Source organism: Anomaloglossus baeobatrachus, unplaced genomic scaffold (genome assembly GCF_048569485.1).
Source record: "Anomaloglossus baeobatrachus isolate aAnoBae1 unplaced genomic scaffold, aAnoBae1.hap1 Scaffold_2945, whole genome shotgun sequence".
Classification (NCBI taxonomy): Eukaryota; Metazoa; Chordata; class Amphibia; order Anura; family Aromobatidae; genus Anomaloglossus; species Anomaloglossus baeobatrachus.
In genome coordinates this window covers 94046-117673 of record NW_027442388.1, presented here as the reverse complement: position 1 = coordinate 117673, position 23628 = coordinate 94046, and the positions used below count along the sequence as shown (strand labels likewise).

The 23628-nt window shown below is 52.8% G+C and overlaps 1 long non-coding RNA gene across 1 annotated transcript; it reads right to left on the bottom strand.

Moving 5' to 3' along the window:
• Nucleotides 1–1601: 1601 nt before the first annotated feature.
• Nucleotides 1602–22091, bottom strand: LOC142267333 (uncharacterized). Its single transcript, XR_012733239.1, has 3 exons — nucleotides 22004–22091; nucleotides 11400–11486; nucleotides 1602–1656 (listed from the first exon to the last, which is right to left on the bottom strand). It is a non-coding gene; the product is annotated as an uncharacterized LOC142267333 (long non-coding RNA).
• Between the last annotated feature and the right edge of the window lie 1537 nt (nucleotides 22092–23628).

Below are 23628 nucleotides of genomic sequence, written 5' to 3'. Positions count from 1 at the left end.
TCGGAGCAGCATCGTGCTCGGGAGCAGCATTGAGCTCGGGGCAGCATCGTGCTTGGGAGCAGCAATGAGCTCGGGGGCATCATTGAGCTCGGGGGCAGCATTGATCTCGGGGGCAGCATTGAGCTCGGGGGCAGCATTGAGCTCGGGGCAGCATCGTGCTCGGGGGCAGCATTGATCTCGGGGGCAGCATTGAGCTCGGGGCAGCATCGTGCTCGGGGGCAGCATTGAGCTCGGAGCAGCATTGAGCTTGGCGCAGCATTGAGCTCGGCGCAGCAGTGAGCTCAGGGGCAGCATCATGCTCATGGGCATCATTGAGCTCGGGGGCATCATCATGCTCAGGGGCAGCATTGTGCTCGGGGGCAGCATTGAGCTTGGGGGCAGCATTGAGCTTGGCGCAGCATTGAGCTCAGGGGCAGCATCGTGCTCGGGGGTAGCATTGAGCTCGGGGGCAGTATTATGCTCACGTGCAGCATTGTGCTTGGTGGTTGCATTTTCTCGGGGGCAGCATTGAGCTCAGGATGAACATTGTCCTCGGGGCAGCCTTTTCCTCGGGGGCAGCATGGGGCTCGGGGGCAGCACTGGGATTAGTCATTTTACATCAGAACCTTCCGGATGAAGATAAAGAGAAATTTCCCCTTTTCACCCAGGAGACCCCGTCAATCTGACAGATGTACAGGAAAGATCGGTGATTCTAGAAGTGACACCCTGACCCAAAAAGACTGAACATGCCAGAAAGTCACAGGGAACTGCAGCAAAGTATTAAGGGGGCTTTACACGCTACGATATCGTTAATGTTTTGTCGTCGGGGTCACGTTGTTAGTGACGCACATCCGGCGTCATTAACGATATCGCAGCGTGTGACACTTATCAGCGACGTTAGGCGACCTCAAAAATGGTGAAAATCGTTCACCATGGAGAGGTCGTCCCAAACTCAAAAATCGGTAAGGGTTGTTTAGCGTTGTGGTTCATCGCTCATGCGGCAGCACACATTGCTGTGAGTGACACCGCAGGAGCGAGGACCGTCTCCTTACCTGCCGCCGGCCACAATGCAGAAGGAAGAGGTGGGCGGGATGTTTACATCATGCTCAGCTCTGCCCCTCCGCTTTCATTGGCCGGCCACTTAGTGACGTTGCGGTGACGTCGCTGTGATGCTGAACGTCCCTCCCCCTTGAAGGAGGGATTATTCGGCAGTCACAGCGACGACGCCGACCAGGTAAGTATGTGTGACGCTGCCGTAGCAATAATGTTCGCTACGGCAGTGATCACAAACAATAGCATGCGCGACGGGGGCGGGTACTTACATGCTCGCTATCGCTAGAAATTGCTAGCGATATCGCTACCGTGTAAAGCCCCCTTTAGTGTAGGGTGTGCAGATTTATGCAACCACATTATTTTACTTCTTTGTTTTCTTTTTGCACCAGAAAAGTTCAGTTTATTCTTCAATGAATTTATGCAGATTCTGGGCGACAGGTGGGAAAATATCTGAACTGACTGTAGACCTTTCTATCACTGTGAGGTTACGTGATGTTTCCTGACCGGGGCGCACACACTATCCTCCAGAACCCTAAAAGTCACAGCAAGAGCCACAGAATTGTCCATCACCTGAGATGTTCTTCTCCCGAGGTGAAAGGGTTCGATATGTTCATGTTCTCAGACCTGGGAATAAACAGCCGTGATTAATAAGTGGAGTAATGGATGAATGTACAGAGAACGAGCTTCGCCAGCGCAGAGGAAGAGACTCGCCAGCGCGGAGGAAGAGACTCGCCAGCGCGGAGGAAGAGACTCGCCAGCGCGGAGGAAGAGACTCGCCAGCATGGAGGAAGAGCCTCGCCAGCGTGGAGGAAGAGACTCGCCAGCGCGGAGGAAGAGACTCGCCAGCGCGGAGGAAGAGACTCGCCAGCGCGGAGGAAGAGACTCGCCAGCGTGGAGGAAGAGCCTCGCCAGCGCGGAGGAAGAGACTCGCCAGTGTGGAGGAAGAGCCTTGCCAGCGTGGAGGAAGAGACTCGCCAGCGTGGAGGAAGAGCCTTGCCAGCGTGGAGGAAGAGCCTCGCCAGCGTGGAGGAAGAGCTTTGCCAGCGTGGAGGAAGAGCCTTGCCAGTGCGGAGGAAGAGCCTCGCCAGCGCGGAGGAAGAGACTCGCCAGCGCGGAGGAAGAGCCTTGCCAGCGTGGAGGAAGAGCCTTGCCAGTGCGGAGGAAGAGCCTCGCCAGTGCGGAGGACGAGCCTCGCCAGTGCGTAGGATGAGCCTCGCCAGCGCGGAAGAAGAGACTCACCAGCGCGGAGGAAGAGCCTCACCAGCGTGGAGGAAGAGACTCGCCAGCGTGGAGGAAGAGCCTCGCCAGTGCGGAGGAAGAGCCTCGCCAGTGCGGAAGAAGAGCCTCGCCAGTGCGGAAGAAGAGCCTCCCCAGTATGGAGGATGAGCCTCGCCAGCGCCGAGGAAGAGCCTCGCCAGCGCGGAGGAAGAGACTCGCCAGCATGGAGGAAGAGACTCGCCAGCGTGGAGGAAGAGCCTCGCCAGTGCGGAGGAATAGCCTCGCCAGTGCGGAGGAAGAGCCTCGCCAGTATGGAGGACGAGCCTCGCCAGTATGGAGGACGAGTCTCGCCAATATGGAGGACAAGTCTCATCAGTGTCGGAGGGTGAGCGTCGCCAGTACAAAGTATGAGCCTCCAAAGTACGGAAAACAAGCCTCACCAGTAAGAAGGACAAGCCTCCCCAATACGGAGGACAAGCCTCACCAGTGTGGAGGACAAGCCTTGCCTGTATGGAGGACGAGCGTTGCCGGTACAGAGGACGAGACTCTCTTGTGTGTGCGGTGGACAAGCCTTCCCAGTTCAGGCGACAAGCCTACCAAGCCTCCCCAGCCGATGCACAGACCTCACTGCCTGCCGCATAAAAGCGCACAGCATTCCCCCGGCCTCCTGTGACCCCTCTCCACCATCCCTCAGTAAGCTACATTCGGATTTTAAGACTCACTCCTCATTTTCCTCCCAAATTTTTGGAAGGAAAAGTGCATCTTATAATCTGAAAAATATGGTATCTTCGGAGATGGTGGGTGAAGACATGGCCGGTGGAAGGAGAAGAATGAATGGCTACTGCATGAGAGGCTTCTTCCTGGACCCTGAAAGGAAGATGAAACAGACTTCCAGGAGAGACATCACTGGAGCTTCTGAAGCCAGATGTCTTGCCGGCCTCATGAGACACACATGAATGAAGTGTTCTACACCTCCGCAGTAGAAACACAGTCCCATGGCTCGACAGTAGTCACCACATTGACCCAACATCTTGACATGGCTAACCTCCATAAGTTCGGCAGCAGGAGTGGCAACTGTAAGCTGGGACACCAGTGGCCTGTGGAGGGATGGAGCCAGATGGAAAATTCCTCAATCATATTTCACCTCCAAGGATTGCTCCTGGAACCTGAGGTCAACCCAGGTAGCCAAGGAAATCAAGACATCCAGAAAAGTGGGAATATCATGGCCAGACAGTTCATCCTTTATGTTTCCAGATAAGCCTTCCCAAAAGTTGGCCACCAGCGCCTGATTATTCAAGACTAGATCCGAGGAGAGGGCACAGAATTGTAATGCGTATTGTCCAACAGTCTGAACAACTTGACATAACTGCAGGAGTTAGTGAAGATGTCGCTGCAGCGACACGATCTGGTTCGTTGAAAACCTTCTGGAAGGCTTACAAAAAGTCTACGACTTCAGAGGTGACCGAATTTCTTCTCTCCCACAGGGGATTGATCCAAGCAAGAGCTTCCCCACTCAGGTACAACATCAGGAAAGCCACTTTGGCTCGCTCCGACGTGAACCTGTGACGCCCTGGACTATACGGGTCGTCACAGGATTCTGCACAATCTGCCCTACCCGTGCAGGATTCAACCCCCCATGGTTCTGGGTCTCCATCCCGCAGTACTGCCTCCACCAGCATTCACAAATCCTAGACATACTTTGCACCACAACCTGTCAGGCACACTAGTGGGCTGCTTAAGCAGGAATAGGACTGCTCACCTAGGGGTCAGGCAGGGAGGTGGGAGCTGTCAAGTCAGTTGAGTGGTAGCCCTCGAGCTGTGAGCAGCTCTGAGGAAGCTGGGAATTAGAGCTCACAGGGGAGAAGTAAACTAGGTCGCAGACGGTGGTCTGGACCAAGAGGAGTCGGACCCCTGGTCGCAGGGGATTGAGGCTAGGTGTCTGGAACCCATCAAGGAGGACAGTCAGCAGCCTGGTCCTATCACCGGTCCGGGACCGAAGGCATGTCGGGGAACACGGACCCTAGGTCGGGGAGAAGCTTCAGGCGACCCGGCAATTAACGGCGGAGGACAGGGCCTTTACGGACTGTTCCCACCAGCTCAGAGATCGGGGCACTAGCGCAATGAGGGGGATAGGGCTTTCCTAGCGAGCAGCCCCCTGAAATCCCAAGCGTGAGCTCCTGAGAGCAGGCTCCTTCACTTAGCTAAAGTGGGGAGCGGGGCCCGGAAAGCTCCAAGCTACTGGGCCACAACGGACAATCTAAAACTTTTGCGCCAGGAGGCAGGTTACGGACCACCGGCAGTACTGCAAGGGGCGGGACCCGGACGAGCTCCCTTCGAGGGGCAACAGCGTTCAGAGACTTGGTTTACCCTGTTGTCAGAGTCTGCTTACTGGATGAGTGAGTACCCGACTGACCCCTGCACTGCGTCACCTGCATCTCCATCCAGAGTCCCGGGGCCTACCCCTACCCGTGGAGGGTAACGTCATGTTGCTGCCCCACTCCATCACCCCGGGTACTCCCAACAGCAGCGGCGGTACTCCCAATTACCCTACACCACGGCTAGCGTCACGAACTATACCAAATCCCCTGTAAATAACCCCTTTCTGTTTGAGTGTGGCCCCTAAGCCCCCAGGTCTGGAGACCCTCGAGCCACAAGCAATCATCACCCCCGGATCCGAGCGGTTCAATCCGCTGCAGGGGCGGCACAAACCGATGTGGAAAAATTTCAAAGTGCAGGGAGCAGTGGCATTGCTTGGGTCGCAGTCAAAATATGGTGGAGCAGATATGACGCCCTGGCCTATCAGGTCTTCACAGGGTATTGTGCAATCTGCCCTTCTGCACAGTATCCAGTCCTCCTTGGTTACGGATCCTTGTCCTTTGGTGTTGCTAACAGCTTAGCCAATCAAAATCCTAGGAACACTTTACATCATACCCACCAGATGCACCATTGGGGGGCCTGAAGGGATAGCGCCGCCCACATGGGGGGTTGGTAGGGGAAAGTGAGTGAAGGAGGTGTGAGCTGTTGGAGGTGAAAGAGAGAGGAGGTCAGGAGCAGGGCTCCTTGAGTACTAGGTGGCAGACGTTGGTCTGGGCCTGGTAAGAGCTGGACCCCAGTCGCAGGGGATCGTGTCAAGGGGCACGAATCTGCCAAGGAGGGCAGTCGGCGGCCTTGAGCCATCTCCGGGCAGGGCACGACGTGGTACGTGGACCCAAGGCCAGGAAGTAGCTTTACGCGTCCTGGTAATTTACCCAACGGGGGTGAAGTCTTCAAGATTCATCCCTCACCCGCTCCAAAATTGGGGTACTAGCGCAACGAGGGGATAGGACCTTTCCCAAAACAAAGTCCATCAAATCCCATGAGTGAACCCTGATAGCAAGCTCAGTCCGTTAGCCATACGGGTGAGTGGGACCCGATTAGTTCCATACTATAGGGTCCAACAGAGAGAAGGTGCCACGGAAAAGGCCACAGGCTAACAAACAACACCAAGGGCACGGATCCACGCATTCTCCCTCCATGCTGCAGCGGCGCTCAGAATTCTGGTTTACAAGCTGTCGGTGTCAGTATTCTTGGACTGAGTGAGTACGACGAAAACCCCTTTCCTTCTCTCAACGGCACCCCTACAACACCATCACCGGGCCCCGGGGCACAACCCCCTACCCACGGAGGGGTTAAACACCTTGCTGCCTTACCGCCGCCACCGGGCTCCCCAACGGCAACGGTGGTACTCCGTATTACCACGCACCGTGCGCGGCATCACAAATTTCTAACTCCCCTGTATATACTCCCCTTTTTGAATTTGAGTGTCCGCGCGAACCCCCGGGTCCGGAGACCCCTTGAGCCACCGCGGCTCCGGATCAGAGCAGCTCGGCCGCTGACACGGGGGCGGTACACAGACAACCAGGGCCAGGATTCTGTATGTGCCGGAGCTGCAAGCTGGACAGATGCCAAGGAACCAGCGGGACCCAGGTTGTTCAGATGGGTGTTGATGGTCCTCAGGAAGAACTGTATCTGTTCTTGCTGTTCCTGCATCTGTGACATCTCCCGGTACAGTGCTAGCAGAGAGAGGGTATCGGAGTCCGCTGAGTACATGGCCTGTGCAAACTGTAACGGTCATCTCCGATATAGTTGTTAAGGCAGCAAGTGACAGTGGACCCCCTGGAACACAGGGGGACCTGGGCTTACCCTTTAAGTGAAGGGGCTTAACCAAGCGCAAGGCAGACACCAGTACCACCCCCAGAGCAGTGACCGGGACTGTGGCTGCTGACCCCCAGGACAGAAGACTGTTTGCATTCCTTAGCATTTTAGAGTGCAGCTGTATATTTTTTAGCAGTACATTGCATTTTCAGTTTGCACTTGTTTTGATTTTAGATGTGCTGCTCAGTTTTTTATTTCATATTGTACTGGTAAGGTGGACAGACCTGACAGGGCAGGGTTACATTGGAGCAGGAGGGGGGCTGTATTTGAGGGAACAAGGAAAGGTGTTTCTTAAAGGACAAATAACTAAAGAAAAGGCCGTAGTTCCCAACACTTGGGTACGATGGCAGCTGACGGCAGGAGGAATATGGTGGATGAGTGTGGCGCCCTGGACAAGCCAGGGGCCACAGAGCACAACACCCACACACCCCACACTCCCGGTCAGGCACACCGAAGTCAGACACAAAACCCTTGTTGCCTTCCTCCAGGGGCTGGTGATCACACCAGGGGGTGGGCCAGGCGGTTGGTCCTGCCCACCGAGGAGTTCACAGTCCTGGAGGCGGGAAAAGCAGTCAGATCAGTGAAGGAAGTGAAAGTGAGAGGAAGGAGCGTAGTAAAGGAGCAGACTGAAGTTGGTCCGGGTGTGTGGCCCGGATGGATCAGCAAGGTTGGCAGATGGTGGTGACCGTCTGCAGGAGTGGCCTATCGGAGTTACTGTAAGGACCATGGACGGGCGGTGGTCCGGCGGTACCGGACCAATATGCGAAGAGAAGCCAGCACCATCTGGCAAGGGCTTACAGACCCCGGCAAGGCTAGGAGTCGCCGTGAATTTGCCGAATTCGTTAGTGAAGGGAACCTCCTGGGTTTCCCAACAGCCAAGTCCCGACAGAAGGCAACAGTCCAACCAAGAGAGGGAGACACCGCCACTGCCAAGGCAACCGTTTCTCAGGGCCAGAGCCTGCGGGCAAAAAGGGGCTCCTCCAGCCCACATCCAAGCTGGGGAGCGGGTTACCGGTGGGAACCTATCGGAACCATCTACCGTACATAGGTGCAGGGAAAGGCAGTCACCATCAACCTGCCGGGAGAAACAACACCGCAGCCGTCTGTGGGACCCGTCCATCCAGCCGAGTGTTTTACCGAGAACTGTGTCCTCATCATTGGGCTGAGTGAGTACCACCGTGCCGTGCGGCACAGCGCTGCCCCTGCGACCCTGCACCTCACCAGGCCCCGTAACCCGCCTGCCATCCATCCCTACCCCATCATCGGGCCCCGGGACAACCAACCCCCTACCCACGGAGGGGAGAACTAACAACAAAGCTGCTCCCTGTCACCGCTCCCGGGATCCCCGTCCAGAGCAGCGGTGGTGTCACCATTATCACCACAACCGTGGGTGGTGTCACGGACAATAAATCCCCACAATCAATCCCCTTTTCATTCACGGGCGAGGAACGCCGCTCGAGTCCCCGGGATCCGGCCCACCGCTCAAGCCACCACCGAGCAGCAGCAGCCGCAGCAGCAGCAGCGGCCGGACCCGAGCAGTGGGAGAACGCAGCGTCCCCTCCTCCGCCCGCGACAACTTGGCATCACGAACAGGATCCTACCGCTCTGCCGTTGGGTAGAGGTGCGCCTTGTTATTGCCGGAGGTGTCCGGCTGAAAATTTGCCGAAGCCGCCATCTTTGGCGCGAAGAATTCCCGCTCGAGCGTCTCCTCGAGTAGTGGAGGCGCGAAGGCCAAAACCCCGCCCCTGTAGAGGAGAAGCCGAAAAGAGACTAAGGGGGACTGATGGCGTCTGGCCGCATGTAGCCCGCGGCTATAAAAGCAGGGACGCCAGGACCCTGCGGCCATCTTGTTCCTGGGAGAGGCGGCCAGCAAGATGTACATGCCGTCCCGTAGCACCGTAGCCCCCGCGCCTGGAACAGCGGCGTGGGTGGAGATCCGGACCGCGCAACTCCATCAACGGCTGCAGGTCAAAATGCAGCTCCTCTTGGAGGAGTGGGAGACCGACATGACGGAGGTCATAGCGACCGTGCGGAGATGCGAGGAGGAAGTTGCGGAAGGGAGGGTGAGTGATCCATGCCCCGATACCCCTAGTGGTTCGGTCATCGCGGCTGCGGGGCCCGGTCTGAACCCGCTCGCCCTACTGCCTCCCTCGCTACCCGTCCCGGCTGCTGTGACCCCGCCACTAGGCCCGCTACCACCGCAACCGGTAGCGATACCCCGCATGTCTGCCCAGGCAGACCGACCTGTAGCCGTAGCCCGTAGCCGACCGGAGGTGCTCCCTTGGAAAGCCCAGAAGCATGAGCCAGAGGCATGTGCAGCGACTTCCCCTGAGCCGGAGCCGACAGGCCGCTCCGTGCAGAAGGCCCAGCGGAAGAAAGCCCCTGTGCCCATCCCCCACACCTCGGCTGAGGTTGCGCCGGGTTGTAGCTGCAAAGCAGCACCCCAGGCCAAGTCACCGCGGGACCTTCCACCCAGATTACCAGTGGTGGGCAGTGTCCAGAAGGTCTCGCGGGGTCCGACCTGTGCGCCGGAGCTCGCAGCAGCACCGTATTGGGACAGGGAGCCGACACCGCTGGGCCCGGAGATTGCGGAAAGGGAAAGGAAGAAGGCGGAGTTGGTGGCCCGTACGATCCGGGAGAAAGAGAGCCTCCGCCAGGCAACCTTCCGCGTCCGGGACCCGCTGTATGAAGGGCAGGTGAGGCGGTTTGATGTCCACCGGGGCTATGGTTTCATATATGAGGCAGGCCTGGAGGCCGAGATCTTCATAGCCCGGCGGGACGTTAATGCCCACCTGCCAGAAGAGCACCCAGGCCTTAACTTGATGCCAGGGGACCTGGTGCAATATACCCGGCACTGTGGGGAGAGGGGGTGGTTTGCGCTGGATGCGAGGTTGAGGGGCAGCCAGGAGGCCCGTGTGTGCACCGCACTCCCTCCCCCAAGTGATACCGAGGACTCAGAGTGATGGCAGCGGAATACCGTTGTCCTTGTCCCCTTTTGGGACCACCAGTGTTAAAAGTACCGTTTAAAATTTGAGAAATGAATGATAAGAATGATTAACCGAAGATTCACCTGATTGGAGCCTTGATTAGAACCGGTCGTTGCTGACACCTTTGTCCCCGTGGGGACTGTTTACAAGTTGCATGAGGAACTCCTTATGAACAGGCCCGAGAACTTGCAGGGCAACCACAAACTTAGTGGCTTGTAAAAAAATGTTGTTGTGGCTTCCACCGTTACCGCCTCCGGAGAGGCAGATTGGAGGAAGGGCCCGCAGTGGAGCAGGCTGGGGCCCAGCCACCACCGGAACCGGTGGCGATCCTCTGGGGGTTTCAGGGGTTCCCCATGGACGTGGGTCCCCTGAAAAGGACAGAACCCGCTCGGGCAACTTGTGCTGGACTGGGGTCAAGGGGTGCTGCCTATTTGCTTAGGGGCAGCATCAGGGCCAGGTTGCTTGGGTGGGAGAGAGCGGAAGCCGTAACCGTAACGTTTAAGTAAGAGTACCTCCCGATGTGGGAAGATGTTATTATACTTGTATGTGTTACCGTTTAACCGTTTCATATTTTTCAGTTGTGAAAATAAAACCGGTGATGGACGGGCAGCCCGCGGACGGTCTGCATTTAACTAAGGGGGAATGTGGCGCCCTGGACAAGCCAGGGGCCACAGAGAACAACACCTACACACCCCACACTCCCGGTCAGGCACACCGAAGTCAGACACAAAACCCTTGTTGCCTTCCTCCAGGGGCTGGTGATCACACCAGGGGGTGGGCCAGGCGGTTGGTCCCGCCCACCAAGGAGTTCACAGTCCTGGAGGCAGGAAAAGCAGTCAGATCAGTGAAGGAAGTGAAAGTGAGAGGAAGGAGCGTAGTAAAGGAGCAGACTGAAGTTGGTCCGGGTGTGTGGCCCGGACGGATCAGCAAGGTTGGCAGACGGTGGTGACCGTCTGCAGGAGTGGCCTATCGGAGTTACAGTAAGGACCGTGGACGGGCTGTGGCCCGGCGGTACCGGACCGGTACGCGAAGAGAAGCCAGCACCATCTGGCAGGGGCTTACGGACCCCGGCAAGGCTAGGAGTCGCCGTGAATTTGCCGAATCCATTAGTGAAGGGTACCTCCTGGGTTTCCCAACAGCCAAGTCCCGACAGAAGGCAACAGTCCAACTAAAAGAGGGAGACACAGTCACCGCCAAGGCAACCGTTTCTCAGGGCCAGAGCCTGCGGGCAAAAAGGGGCTCCTCCAGCCCACATCCAAGCTGGGGAGCGGGTTACCGGTGGGAACCTATCGGAACCATCTACCGTACATAGGTGCAGGGAAAGGCAGTCACCATCAACCTGCCGGGAGAAACAACACCGCAGCCGTCTGTGGGACCCGTCCATCCAGCCGAGTGTTTTACCGAGAACTGTGTCCTCATCATTGGGCTGAGTGAGTACTACCGTGCCGTGCGGCACAGCGCTGCCCCTGCGACCCTGCACCTCACCAGGCCCCGTAACCCGCCTGCCATCTATCCCTACCCCATCACCGGGCCCCGGGACAACCAACCCCCTACCCACGGAGGGGAGAACTAACAACAAAGCTGCTCCCTGTCACCGCTCCCGGGATCCCCGTCCAGAGCAGCGGTGGTGTCACCATTATCACCACAACCGTGGGTGGCGTCACGGACAATAAATCCCCACAATCAATCCCCTTTTCACTCACGGGCGAGGAACGCCGCTCGAGTCCCCGAGATCCGGCCCACCGCTTGAGCCACCACCGAGCAGCAGCAGCCGCAGCAGCAGCAGCGGCCGGACCCAAGCAGTGGGAGAGCGCAGCGTCCCCTCCTCCGCCCGCGAGATGAGCACCCGCTCAGGATGGCAGGTGTGTGCGTGAATGAGCTGGGCAGGACTAAACCAGCTCTAGCCATTCTCGAGATTGATGGAGTCCAAAACTTTGGGGCTCCACATCATGCAACTGTCTCACTTACCTGCTGTCTACTCTCGGAGCTGCAAAACCCTGGCTGAAGAAGAGGGGCAGCAGCCGAACCAGAACCAAGCCCCTCATGACGGAGTGTCTGTAAAACAAAAACATATATATATATTGTATTAAGGCCCCGTGTCCACCACTGACCCCACCAGACCTCACTGACCAGTCAATATAACTCCACAAATCCTGGCGTCTAAGGAAAAGTGTGAGCACAGGTTGTATAATCCCTGCACACAGTGACGGGTGGAGTATAACTTGGCCTCCAATGATATCTAGCACAGGACTACAACACTCACTATTTGTACTTAAGAACGTTCCAGGAAGCTCAGGACACAAGCAAACAATGGTCACGCAGACGTGGCCGGACTCTGTGTACGAAGCTTCTTGGTTCCAGATAAGAGAAGTGTAAAGTCTCCTCCGGCAACTGCAAGGATTAATGATCAAACCAAAGAGCATTGAGAAGGCACCAGACCAGAAAGTGACAGGTCCTACGGCATCCAACCCCCAATCAGGCCCAAATAACGGTGTGCACCGGCCACGGAAATGGTCATAGCCATAATACCTGACAACCACAGAACCAGAGGATTGTACATAGAGAAAACAGTCTCCTGGTTCCAGAAAACCTCACATGCACAGCTCAGGTTCAGGGGTTCTGTCACTACTCAACGACGCCATCAGGTCTGGAGACCTGGAAATAAGGTGCGAGACCCAGTGTCACACTAGGTATGGGGAAATACCAAGTGAATGGCGGAAGGGAGGAGAGGCAAGAGGGAAACTGTGTCTACAGGAGGGGAAGATGGTGACCCCCTGATAAAAGCTTATGTCAGGGAGCCCCTGACGTCCCTAGATAAGTTCTGCATCTATGTGCCAAGCAGGATGCCTGGCCCTGGCTGACCCTGAAGTGGCCCTGTCACAGGCGGGGGCACAGGCCACGGCAGGGGGGCTACTCGAGACGATCGGATCGGGGATCGTGGCTGTGGCTCGAGTGGCAGCCGGATCCGGTGCTCGTGCAGCAGCCCGTCGCCCACAACTTAATAAAGGGGGGTATTTACAGGGGAAGAGTTTGTCAGAGTTTATCACCACAACGCCACCCGTGGGTTGTGGTGATAGTTTGGTGACTGCCGTTATATGAGATTCCCGGGGCTGATGGAGCGGGACAGCAGGATGCTATCCCCTCCACGGGTAGGGGAGGTGTAGCGCCGGGGCCCAGGTGTAGGTGATGTGCAGTGCTGGGCACAGTCTGCAGGCTGGACCGGATGACACCGGTGTACTCACTGTTGTTGACTAAACCGCACAAAGTCCAAGTAGTAAACCAAGTGCCGGATACTGGTAGCCTCTGGAGGGGTGTGCTCGGGTCCCGCACACTGGTTGACAGGACAGGGGCCCTTCCTCCTGCACTTCAGTGTTTTGTCTTGTGTGTTGACTAGTCCGCATAAAACGGGAAAAGTCCACTCTCTGTGTCTTTGCTGTGGGAGCTGTTGCCCGCGAGATCTGACCCTTGGGATTTTTTCAGGCACTTGCAGACGCCCTAGCCCCCGCGTTGGGCTTCCGTCTCGCTCTATCTGGGCTCACTGGTGGCACAAGACTTGGAATCTTGTCCCCTGCTGGCTAATTGACAAGGGGCTTGAAGCTGTCCTCACCCTAGGGTCCAGGCACCCCGACTGTGCACGGCCTCCGGACCGGATTCCCGCTGTCGACACCGGCAGGCTACAACCCTGCCCCGGTCCACTTAAGGTCTCCCGCGACCTGATCTCCGTCGGCTGTGGCCCTGCTCTGCCGTATGCCACCTAGTCAGCTCAGGTAGTCTGGGAGTTACAACCCCCGACTAACACTTCACTCCTCTCACTTCCACTGTCTACTACACACTGACACCTCAGAACCCCTAGGTGGGCGTCACCATCTGCCTGGCCCCGTCCACTGGTGTGTTCCTATTGTCCTGGGGGGGTGAATAGGCTTTATGGCTGGTGTTTGTACCTGTGTGTGGGGTTGTGTTGGTAGGACAAGGAGGAGAGAGTCCTGCATCTGGAAGATGGATGCAGTCTTCTGTGACAACCTGGTTTTGCCAGGGCGTCACAGTCCTAGGTAATGAATGGACTGGATGAGAGCAAGTCAACCCCACTAATTCCTAAAGAACATGCAGGGAAAACAAACAGGGGAAAGCAAACAAACTTATCTCCAAGATGACTAATGGAGAGGAACAACAACGTTTCTCCAGATGATTACAAGCCGACTACTTGCAATCAGGACCGTATAGAAACATAACTCTATCACCAGCAACATACTAAAGGCCCCGTCACACTAAGCAACATCGCTAGCAACATCGCTGCTAACGAACAACTTTTGTGACGTTGCTAGCGATGTTGCTGTGTGTGACATCCAGCAACAACCTGGCCCCTGCTGTGAGGTCGTTGGTTGTTGCTGAATGTCCTGGGCCATTTTTTAGTTGTTGCTGTCCCGCTGTGAAGCACAGATCGCTGTGTGTGACAGCGAGACAGCAACAACTAAATGTGCAGGCAGCAGGAGCCGGCTTCTGCGGAGGCTGGTAACCAATGTAAACATCGGGTAACCAAGAAGCCCTGTCCTTGGTTACCCGATATTTACCTTCGTTACCAGCCTCCGCCGCTCTCACTGTCAGTGCCGGCTCCTGCTCTGTGCACATGTAGCTGCAGCACACATCAGGTTAATTAACCCGATGTGTGCTGTAACTAGGAGAGCAAGGAGCCAGCGCTAAGCATTGTGCGCTGCTCCCTGCTCTGTGCACATTTAGCTGCAGCACACATCGGGTAATTAACCCGATGTGTGCTGTAACTAGGAGAGCAGGGAGCCAGCGCTAAGCATTGTGCGCTGCTCCCTGCTCTGTGCACATTTAGCTGCAGCACACATCGGGTTAATTAACCCAATGTGTGCTGTAACTAGGAGAGCAAGGAGCCAGCGCTAAGCGGTGTGCGCTGCTCCCTGCTCTGTGCACATGTAGCTGCAGCACACATCGGGTTAATTAACCCAATGTGTGCTGTAACTAGGAGAGCAGGGAGCCAGCGCTAAGCGGTGTGCGCTGCTCCCTGCTCTGTGCACATTTAGCTGCAGCACACATCGGGTAATTAACCCGATGTGTGCTGTAACTAGGAGAGCAGGGAGCCAGCGCTAAGCAGTGTGCGCTGCTCCCTGCTCTGTGCACATTTAGCTGCAGCACACATCGGGTAATTAACCCGATGTGTGCTGTAACTAGGAGAGCAGGGAGCCAGTGCTAAGCATTGTGCGCTGCTCCCTGCTCTGTGCACATGTAGCTGCAGCACACATCCTGTAATTAACCTGATGTGTGCTGTAACTAGGAGAGCAGGGAGCCAACGCTCAGTGTGCGCTGCTCCCTGCTCTCTGCACGTGTAGCTGCGTGCTCTGGTAACCAAGGTAAATATTGGGTTGGTTACCCGATATTTACCTTAGTTACCAAGCGCAGCATCTTCCACGCGGCGCTGGGGGCTGGTCACTGGTTGCTGGTGAGCTCACCAGCAACTCGTGTAGCCACGCTCCAGCGATCCCTGCCAGGTCAGGTTGCTGGTGGGATCGCTGGAGCGTCGCAGTGTGACATCTCACCAGCAACCTCCTAGCAACTTACCAGCGATCCCTATCGTTGTTGGGATCGCTGGTAAGTTGCTTAGTGTGACTGGACCTTAAGGGAAAATGAAGGTATATAAAGACACAGAGGGTGAGGTATAATGATTAGCAGCTAAAAGGAGATGTCCGCAGGGTCCTAAAGGGCAATGAGTCTTCTAAGAGAGAAAAGACACAAAACTCCATTCACACCACAGAAGAAAGGAGCAGTTTGTGCAGTCAAACTGTTACAATGGTAATGTAGTAACTGGGAATAGGAGCACCTAAACTGGTTCTCAGGTTCGGGGCCCCTAAATGTCCCTCATCCCAGAGGTATTTCTGAAGGTGAAAAAGTCTGAACTGCCAGCTTAGCTCTAACTCCTGATCAGCCCTAGGTCTAATACCCCATCACGCCCAACCCAGGAGAGGGCCGGGACTGGAATGGTAAATCCCACACAGAAAGACAGACTAGGGGAAATCAAAACACAAACTCACACAAATCACTCACAGAGGTTCAGACAAAGCGTGCTCAGGAGGAAATAAAGAAAAGGAAGGAAATAATCAAACGACAAGAGGATTTCCACAACACTCCAGAGAAGCATACAGCAGATCACAAGAAGCTTTATCACCATGCACAGGACCGGAAGCGTGTGTCAGACTTTGCAGTGTGAACAGGGTCAGAAGGCGCAATGACACCTGGTAAGTTTATAGCTGAACACCACATGACACTACCCCTCCCTCTCTGAGGGGCCTCTAGACCCTTCCTCTCCAGATGACAGCAATGGAAAGCTCTAACCAGGCATTCCGCATAGATATCCTAAGCTGGCACCCAAGTCCTCTACTCAGAATCACTCAGAAACCACTGATTTATCTCTGATCATAGAACCTGAGGAAACCACTGATTCATCTCTGGACATAGAACCTGAGGAAACCACTGATTCATCTCTGATCATAGAACTTGAGGAACCACTGATTCATCTATGATCATAGAACCTGAGGAAACCACTGATTCATCTCTGGACATAGAACCTGAGGAAACCACTGATTAATTTCTGATCATAGAACCTGAGGAAGCCTCTGATTCATCTCTGATCATAGAACCTGAGGAAACCACTGATTCATCTATGATCATAGAACCTGATTAAACCACTGATTCATCTCTGGACATAGAACCTGAGGAAGCCTCTGATTCATCTCTGGACATAGAACCCGAGGAAACCACTGATTCATCTCTGGACATAGAACCTGAGGAAACCATTGATTAATTTCTGATCATAGAACCCGAGGAAACCACTGATTCATCTCTGGACATAGAACCTGAGGAAACCACTGATTCATCTATGATCATAGAACCTGATTAAACCACTGATTCATCTATGATCATAGAACCTGAGGAAACCACTGATTCATCTCTGGACATAGAACCTGAGGAAACCACTGATTCATCTCTGATCATAGAACCCGAGGAAACTACTGATTCATCTCTGATCATAAAACCTGAGGAAACCACTGATTCAACTATGATCATAGAACCTGATTAAACCACTGATTCATCTCTGGACATAGAACCTGAGGAAACCTCTGATTCATCTCTGATCATAGAACCTGAGGAAACCTCTGATTCATCTCTGATCATAGAACCTGAGGAAACTACTGATTCATCTCTGGACATAGAACCTGAGAAAGCCACTGATTCATCTCTGATCATAGAACCTGAGGAAACCACTGATTCATTTCTGATCATAAAACCTGAGAAAGCCACTGATTCATCTCTGATCATAGAACCTGAGGAAACTACTGATTCATCTCTGATCATAGAACCTGAAGAAACCACTGATTCATCTCTGATCATAGAACCTGAAGAAACCACTGATTCATCTCTGATCATAGAACCTGAGGAAACCACTGATTCATCTCTGATCATAGAACCTGAGGAAACTACTGATTCATCTCTGGACATAGAACCTGAGGAAACCACTGATTCATCTCTGATCATAGAACCTGAGGAAACTACTGATTCATCTCTGATCATAGAACCCGAGGAAACCACTGATTCATCTCTGGACATAGAACCTGAGGAAACTACTGATTCATCTCTGGACATAGAACCTGAGGAAACCAGTGATTCATCTCTGATCATAGAACCAGAGGAAACCAGTGATTCATCTCTGATCATACAACCTGAGGAAACCACTGATTCATCTCTGATCATAGAACCTGAGGAAACTACTGATTCATCTCTGATCAAAGAACCTGAGGAAACCACTGAGTCATCTCTGATCATAGAACCTGAGGAAACCACTGATTCACCTCTGATCATAGAACCTGAGGAAACCACTGATTCATCTCTGATCATAGAACCTAAAGAAACCGCTGATTCATCTCTGATCATAAAACCTGAGGAAGCCTCTGATTCATCTCTGATCATAAAACCTGAGGAAACCACTGATTTATCTCTAGACATTGAACCTGAGGAAACCACTGATTTATCTCTGATCATAGAACCTGAGGAAACCACTGATTCATCTCTGATCATAAAACCTGAGGAAGCCTCTGATTCATCTCTGATCACAGAACCTGAGAAAACCACTGATTCATCTCTGATCATAAAACCTGAGGAAGCCACTGAGTCATCTCTGATCATAAAACCTGAGGAAGCCTCTGATTCATCTCTGATCACAGAACCTGAGAAAACCACTGATTCATCTCTGATCATAAAACCTGAGGAAGCCACTGAGTCATCTCTGATCATAAAACGTGAGGAAACTACTGATTCATCTCTGATCATAAAACCTGAGGAAACTACTGATTCATCTCTGGACATAGAACCCGAGGAAACCACTGATTCATCTCTGATCATAGAACCTGAGGAAACCACTGATTCATCTCTGATCATAGAACCTGAGGAAACCTCTGATTCATCTCTGATCATAGAACCTGAGGAAACCACTGATTCATCTCTGATCATAAAACCTGAGGAAGCCTCTGATTCATCTCTGAAAACCACTGATTCATCTCTGATCATAAAACCTGAGGAAGCCACTGAGTCATCTCTGATCATAGAACATGAGGAAACTACTGATTCATCTCTGGACATAGAACCTGAGGAAGCCTCTGGTTCATCTCTGATCATAAAACCTGAGGAAACTACTGATTCATCTCTGATCATAGAACCTGAGGAAACCACTGATTCATCTCTGATCATAGAACCTGAGGAAACCACTGATTCATCTCTGATCATAGAACCTGAGGAAACCTCTGATTCATCTCTGATCATAGAACCTGAGGAAACCACTGATTCATCTCTGATCATAGAACCTGAGGAAACTACTGATTAATCTCTGGACATAGAACCTGAGGAAACCACTGATTCATCTCTGGACATAGAACCTGAGGAAACCTCTGATTCATCTCTGATCATAGAACCTGAGGTAACCACTGATTCATCTCTGATCATAGAACCTGAGGAAACCGCTGATTCATCTCTGGACATAGAACCTGAGGACACCACTGATTCATCTCTGATCACAGAACCTGAGGAAACCACTGATTCATCTCTGATCATAGAACCTGAGGAAACTACTGATTCATCTCTGATCATAGAACCCGAGGAAACCACTGATTCATCTCTGGACATAGAACCTGAGGAAACTACTGATTAATCTCTGGACATAGAACCCGAGGAAACCGCTGATTCATCTCTGATCATAAAACCTGAGGAAACCACTGATTCATCTCTGATCATAGAACCTGAGGAAGCCTCTGATTCATCTCTGATCATAGAACCTGAGGAAACCACTGATTCATCTCTGATCATAGAACCTGAGGAAACTACTGATTCATCTCTGGACATAGAACCTGAGGAAACCACTGATTCATTTCTGATCATAAAACCTGAGAAAGCCACTGATTCATCTCTGATCATAGAACCTGAGGAAACCGCTGATTCATCTCTGATCATAGAACCTGAAGAAACCACTGATTCATCTCTGATCATAGAACCTGAAGAAACCACTGATTCATCTCTGATCATAGAACCTGAGGAAACCACTGATTCATCTCTGATCATAGAACCTGAGGAAACTACTGATTCATCTCTGGACATAGAACCTGAGGAAACCACTGATTCATCTCTGATCATAGAACCTGAGGAAACTACTGATTCATCTCTGATCATAGAACCCGAGGAAACCACTGATTCATCTCTGGACATAGAACCTGAGGAAACTACTGATTCATCTCTGGACATAGAACCTGAGGAAACCAGTGATTCATCTCTGATCATAGAACCTGAGGAAACCAGTGATTCATCTCTGATCATACAACCTGAGGAAACCACTGATTCATCTCTGATCATAGAACCTGAGGAAACTACTGATTCATCTCTGATCAAAGAACCTGAGGAAACCACTGAGTCATCTCTGATCATAGAACCTGAGGAAACCACTGATTCACCTCTGATCATAGAACCTGAGGAAACCACTGATTCATCTCTGATCATAGAACCTAAAGAAACCGCTGATTCATCTCTGATCATAAAACCTGAGGAAGCCTCTGATTCATCTCTGATCATAAAACCTGAGGAAACCACTGATTTATCTCTAGACATTGAACCTGAGGAAACCACTGATTTATCTCTGATCATAGAACCTGAGGAAACCACTGATTCATCTCTGATCATAAAACCTGAGGAAGCCTCTGATTCATCTCTGATCACAGAACCTGAGAAAACCACTGATTCATCTCTGATCATAAAACCTGAGGAAGCCACTGAGTCATCTCTGATCATAAAACGTGAGGAAACTACTGATTCATCTCTGATCATAAAACCTGAGGAAACTACTGATTCATCTCTGGACATAGAACCCGAGGAAACCACTGATTCATCTCTGATCATAGAACCTGAGGAAACCACTGATTCATCTCTGATCATAGAACCTGAGGAAACCTCTGATTCATCTCTGATCATAGAACCTGAGGAAACCACTGATTCATCTCTGATCATAAAACCTGAGGAAGCCTCTGATTCATCTCTGAAAACCACTGATTCATCTCTGATCATAAAACCTGAGGAAGCCACTGAGTCATCTCTGATCATAGAACATGAGGAAACTACTGATTCATCTCTGATCATAAAACCTGAGGAAACTACTGATTCATCTCTGGACATAGAACCTGAGGAAGCCTCTGATTCATCTCTGATCATAAAACCTGAGGAAACTACTGATTCATCTCTGATCATAGAACCTGAGGAAACCACTGATTCATCTCTGATCATAAAACCTGAGGAAACCACTGATTCATCTCTGATCATAGAACCTGAGGAAACCTCTGATTCATCTCTGATCATAGAACCTGAGGAAACCACTGATTCATCTCTGATCATAGAACCTGAGGAAACCACTGATTCATCTCTGATCATAGAACCTGAGGAAACTACTGATTAATCTCTGGACATAGAACCTGAGGAAACCACTGATTCATCTCTGGACATAGAACCTGAGGAAACCTCTGATTCATCTCTGATCATAGAACCTGAGGAAACCACTGATTCATCTCTGATCATAGAACCTGAGGAAACCGCTGATTCATCTCTGGACATAGAACCTGAGGACACCACTGATTCATCTCTGATCATAGAACCTGAGGAAACCGCTGATTCATCTCTGGACATAGAACCCGAGGAAACCGCTGATTCATCTCTGATCATAAAACCTGAGGAAACCACTGATTCATCTCTGATCATAGAACCTGAGGAAGCCTCTGATTCATCTCTGATCATAGAACCCGAGGAAACCACTGATTCATCTCTGATCATAGAACTTGAGGAAACCACTGATTCATCTCTGATCATAGACCTGAGGAAACCACTGATTCATCTCTTATCATAGAACCCGAGGAAACCACTGATTCATCTCTGGACATAGAACCCGAGGAAACCTCTGATTCATCTCTGATCACAGAACCAGAGGAAACCACTGATTCATCTCTGGACATTGAACCCGAGGAAACCACTGATTCATCTCTGATCATAGAACCTGAGGAAACCACTGATTCATCTCTGATCATAGAACCTGAGGAAACCACTGATTCATCTCTGATCACAGAACCTGAGGGAACCTCTGATTCATCTCTGGACATAGAACCCGAGGAAACCACTGATTCATCTCTGATCATAGAACCTGATGACACCACTGATCCGAGGACAGGACTACAACCCCCAGCAGTGATACTGGGGGTAGGAATTGTACTTTTAGTGCTAATAATAAAGTGGACACCGTTCATGTGATACCTAGTGGTATGATATCAATTGCATCATGGTCCTGTCTAATGGTGATATTAGGAGTTGTAGTATAATCCTCTCTATAATGGAATGGTTCTGTGGTCAGTGCATATCGGGAGTTGTAGTCCTCTGCACTGTATTGCACTGACATCTGATGCTCAGGTGATATTAGGAGTTGTAGTGCTCTCTGTGCTACATTCAGGTGGTGTTAGAGCCAGCGCTCTGCATTAATAGCAGTCAGATCCGGATGGGGGTTGTAGTATCAGGTCCTGATGGGGGTTGTAGTATCAGGTCGGGATGGGGGTTGTAGTATCAGGTCCTGATGGGGGTTGTAGTATCGGGTCCGGATGGGGGTTGTAGTATCAGGTCCTGATGGGGGTTGTAGTATCAGGTCCTGATGGGGGTTGTAGTATCAGGTCCTGATGGGGTTTGTAGTATCAGGTCCTGATGGGGGTTGTAGTATCAGGTCCGGATGGGGGTCGTAGTATCAGGTCCTGATGGGGGTTGTAGTATCAGGTCCTGATGGGGGTTGTAGTATCAGGTCCTGATGGGGGTTCTAGTATCAGGTCCTGATGGGGGTTGTAGTATCAGGTCCGGATGGGGGTTGTAGTATCAGGTCCGGATGGGGGTTGTAGTATCAGGTCCAGATGGGGGTGTGGTATCAGGTCCGGATGGGGGTTGTTGTACTGGGGAGCAATAGATGACTATATATTCCCTGCACTCGTGGCACTCACCTTCTCTCTGCAACCCGCTGTCATCTGTGCTGTGCGGCCTAACTCCTCCCTGCAAGAAGCACTGCATCATCTGTAACCCCTGCACCGCCAGAGCCAGCACTGCATCATCTGTAACCCCTGCACCGCCAGAGCCAGCACTGCATCATCTGTAACCCCTGCACTGCCAGAGCCAGCACTGCATCATCTGTAACCCCTGCACCGCCAGAGCCAGTGACTCTCCCACGGGTCGGGAGCTACTCGTCACCGGGCCGCGGTTCTTCTCCTGGGTTGTCGCGGTGGCCTTGCCCGGTTCCGTGACCCCAGCGGTGTCAATAAAGACGGGGATGGGGATGATGGGGGTAGTAGTGATGCCACCTGTGGTGCGCGGCCAGTTATTAGCTGCCGCTGCGGGTGTTTCTCTCTTCTGGGGCGGATAGTGACACAGCTCGGGTGGTTCAGCTCTCCACAGGTAGAGCTTAGGCCCCAGGGAGGATGTTGGGAGTAGTGGTACTCGCCTATGGTGGAGGGGCGCGACGGTGAGGGCCCCGGCAGGGATGAGACGACACAGATGGTGCAGTTCAAGTTCTTTACTCACGGGAAGCACACTGCCATTGGAGCAATGGGCTGAGCCGTGATGGGCTAGAGCCGATCCCGGATACTTCGGAGGTCGAGGCCGGTGTTCCCTTCTGTGCGTCTCCTTTCAATGGTTTCCCTCCACCTCAGCTCCTGGGCCGGGGAACGGGTCACGGGTGCCTTCTGCACTCCCCGTGATCCCTGGGAACCCCCTTCCTTCCTAAGAATCCGGGTCGAGCTCACAGCTACAGACCATGGGTCCCAAACTGTTCGTTTCTCTGTCTGCACCTCCTGTCCGGTGCTGACTGCCTATTGTGTTTGAGAAGACTCCTAACTCCCCTGTGGGTGCCCCGCCTCACGGGTTCCTGAACTAGTGGGCATGAGGTCCCATACCTTGTGATGGCCACCCCAGCACCTACCCTAGCCAAGTCCCAGTGACAGAACCCCCATGTTATGTGATGTGTTGATTGAGTGTGGTTGTGGTTGTTGCCGGCGACAAACTCCTCCGTATCTGCAATGAATACTGCACCTCGGGTGAGGTACAGTTGTGGTACCCCAGTGGTCATGGGAGCCACAGTGGCATTGTTCTCTTCACCTGGAGGACAGTGTTATGCCTGGAAGCAGTGGGGAAGATCTCAATCTCAGGTACCATTGCACACAACACTTCCTGACTCAGACCAGAAGGGGGATGTTATGATTCGCCTCCCTATCCACATGGCTAGGGGGCGGAGCCTTCTCTCGGGCCTCATTTCCGGCCCCTGGATGCCTTAAAAGATGACACTTCCAGTGAACCAGCGCCGGCTATAAGCTTAGCTCTGCTTTGCCTGTGATTGCTGGTCCTGTGAGTGATATCCTGATCTGTCTGTTCCTGTGCCCTTGTCTGTGTTCTGTCCCCTGGTCGTCCCTCCTGTCCTGCGTCCCCCTCCTATTTCTCCACTCGGTTGCTTCCTCCGGTACTGACCTTAGCCTGACTTTGACTTCGCTTTTGCTCGCTCCTCCGGTCCTGCTTCTGCCCGTACGGTGTTTGACCCAGCCTGCCTGACTATTCCTCACATACCCTGCAGTTCTGCCTC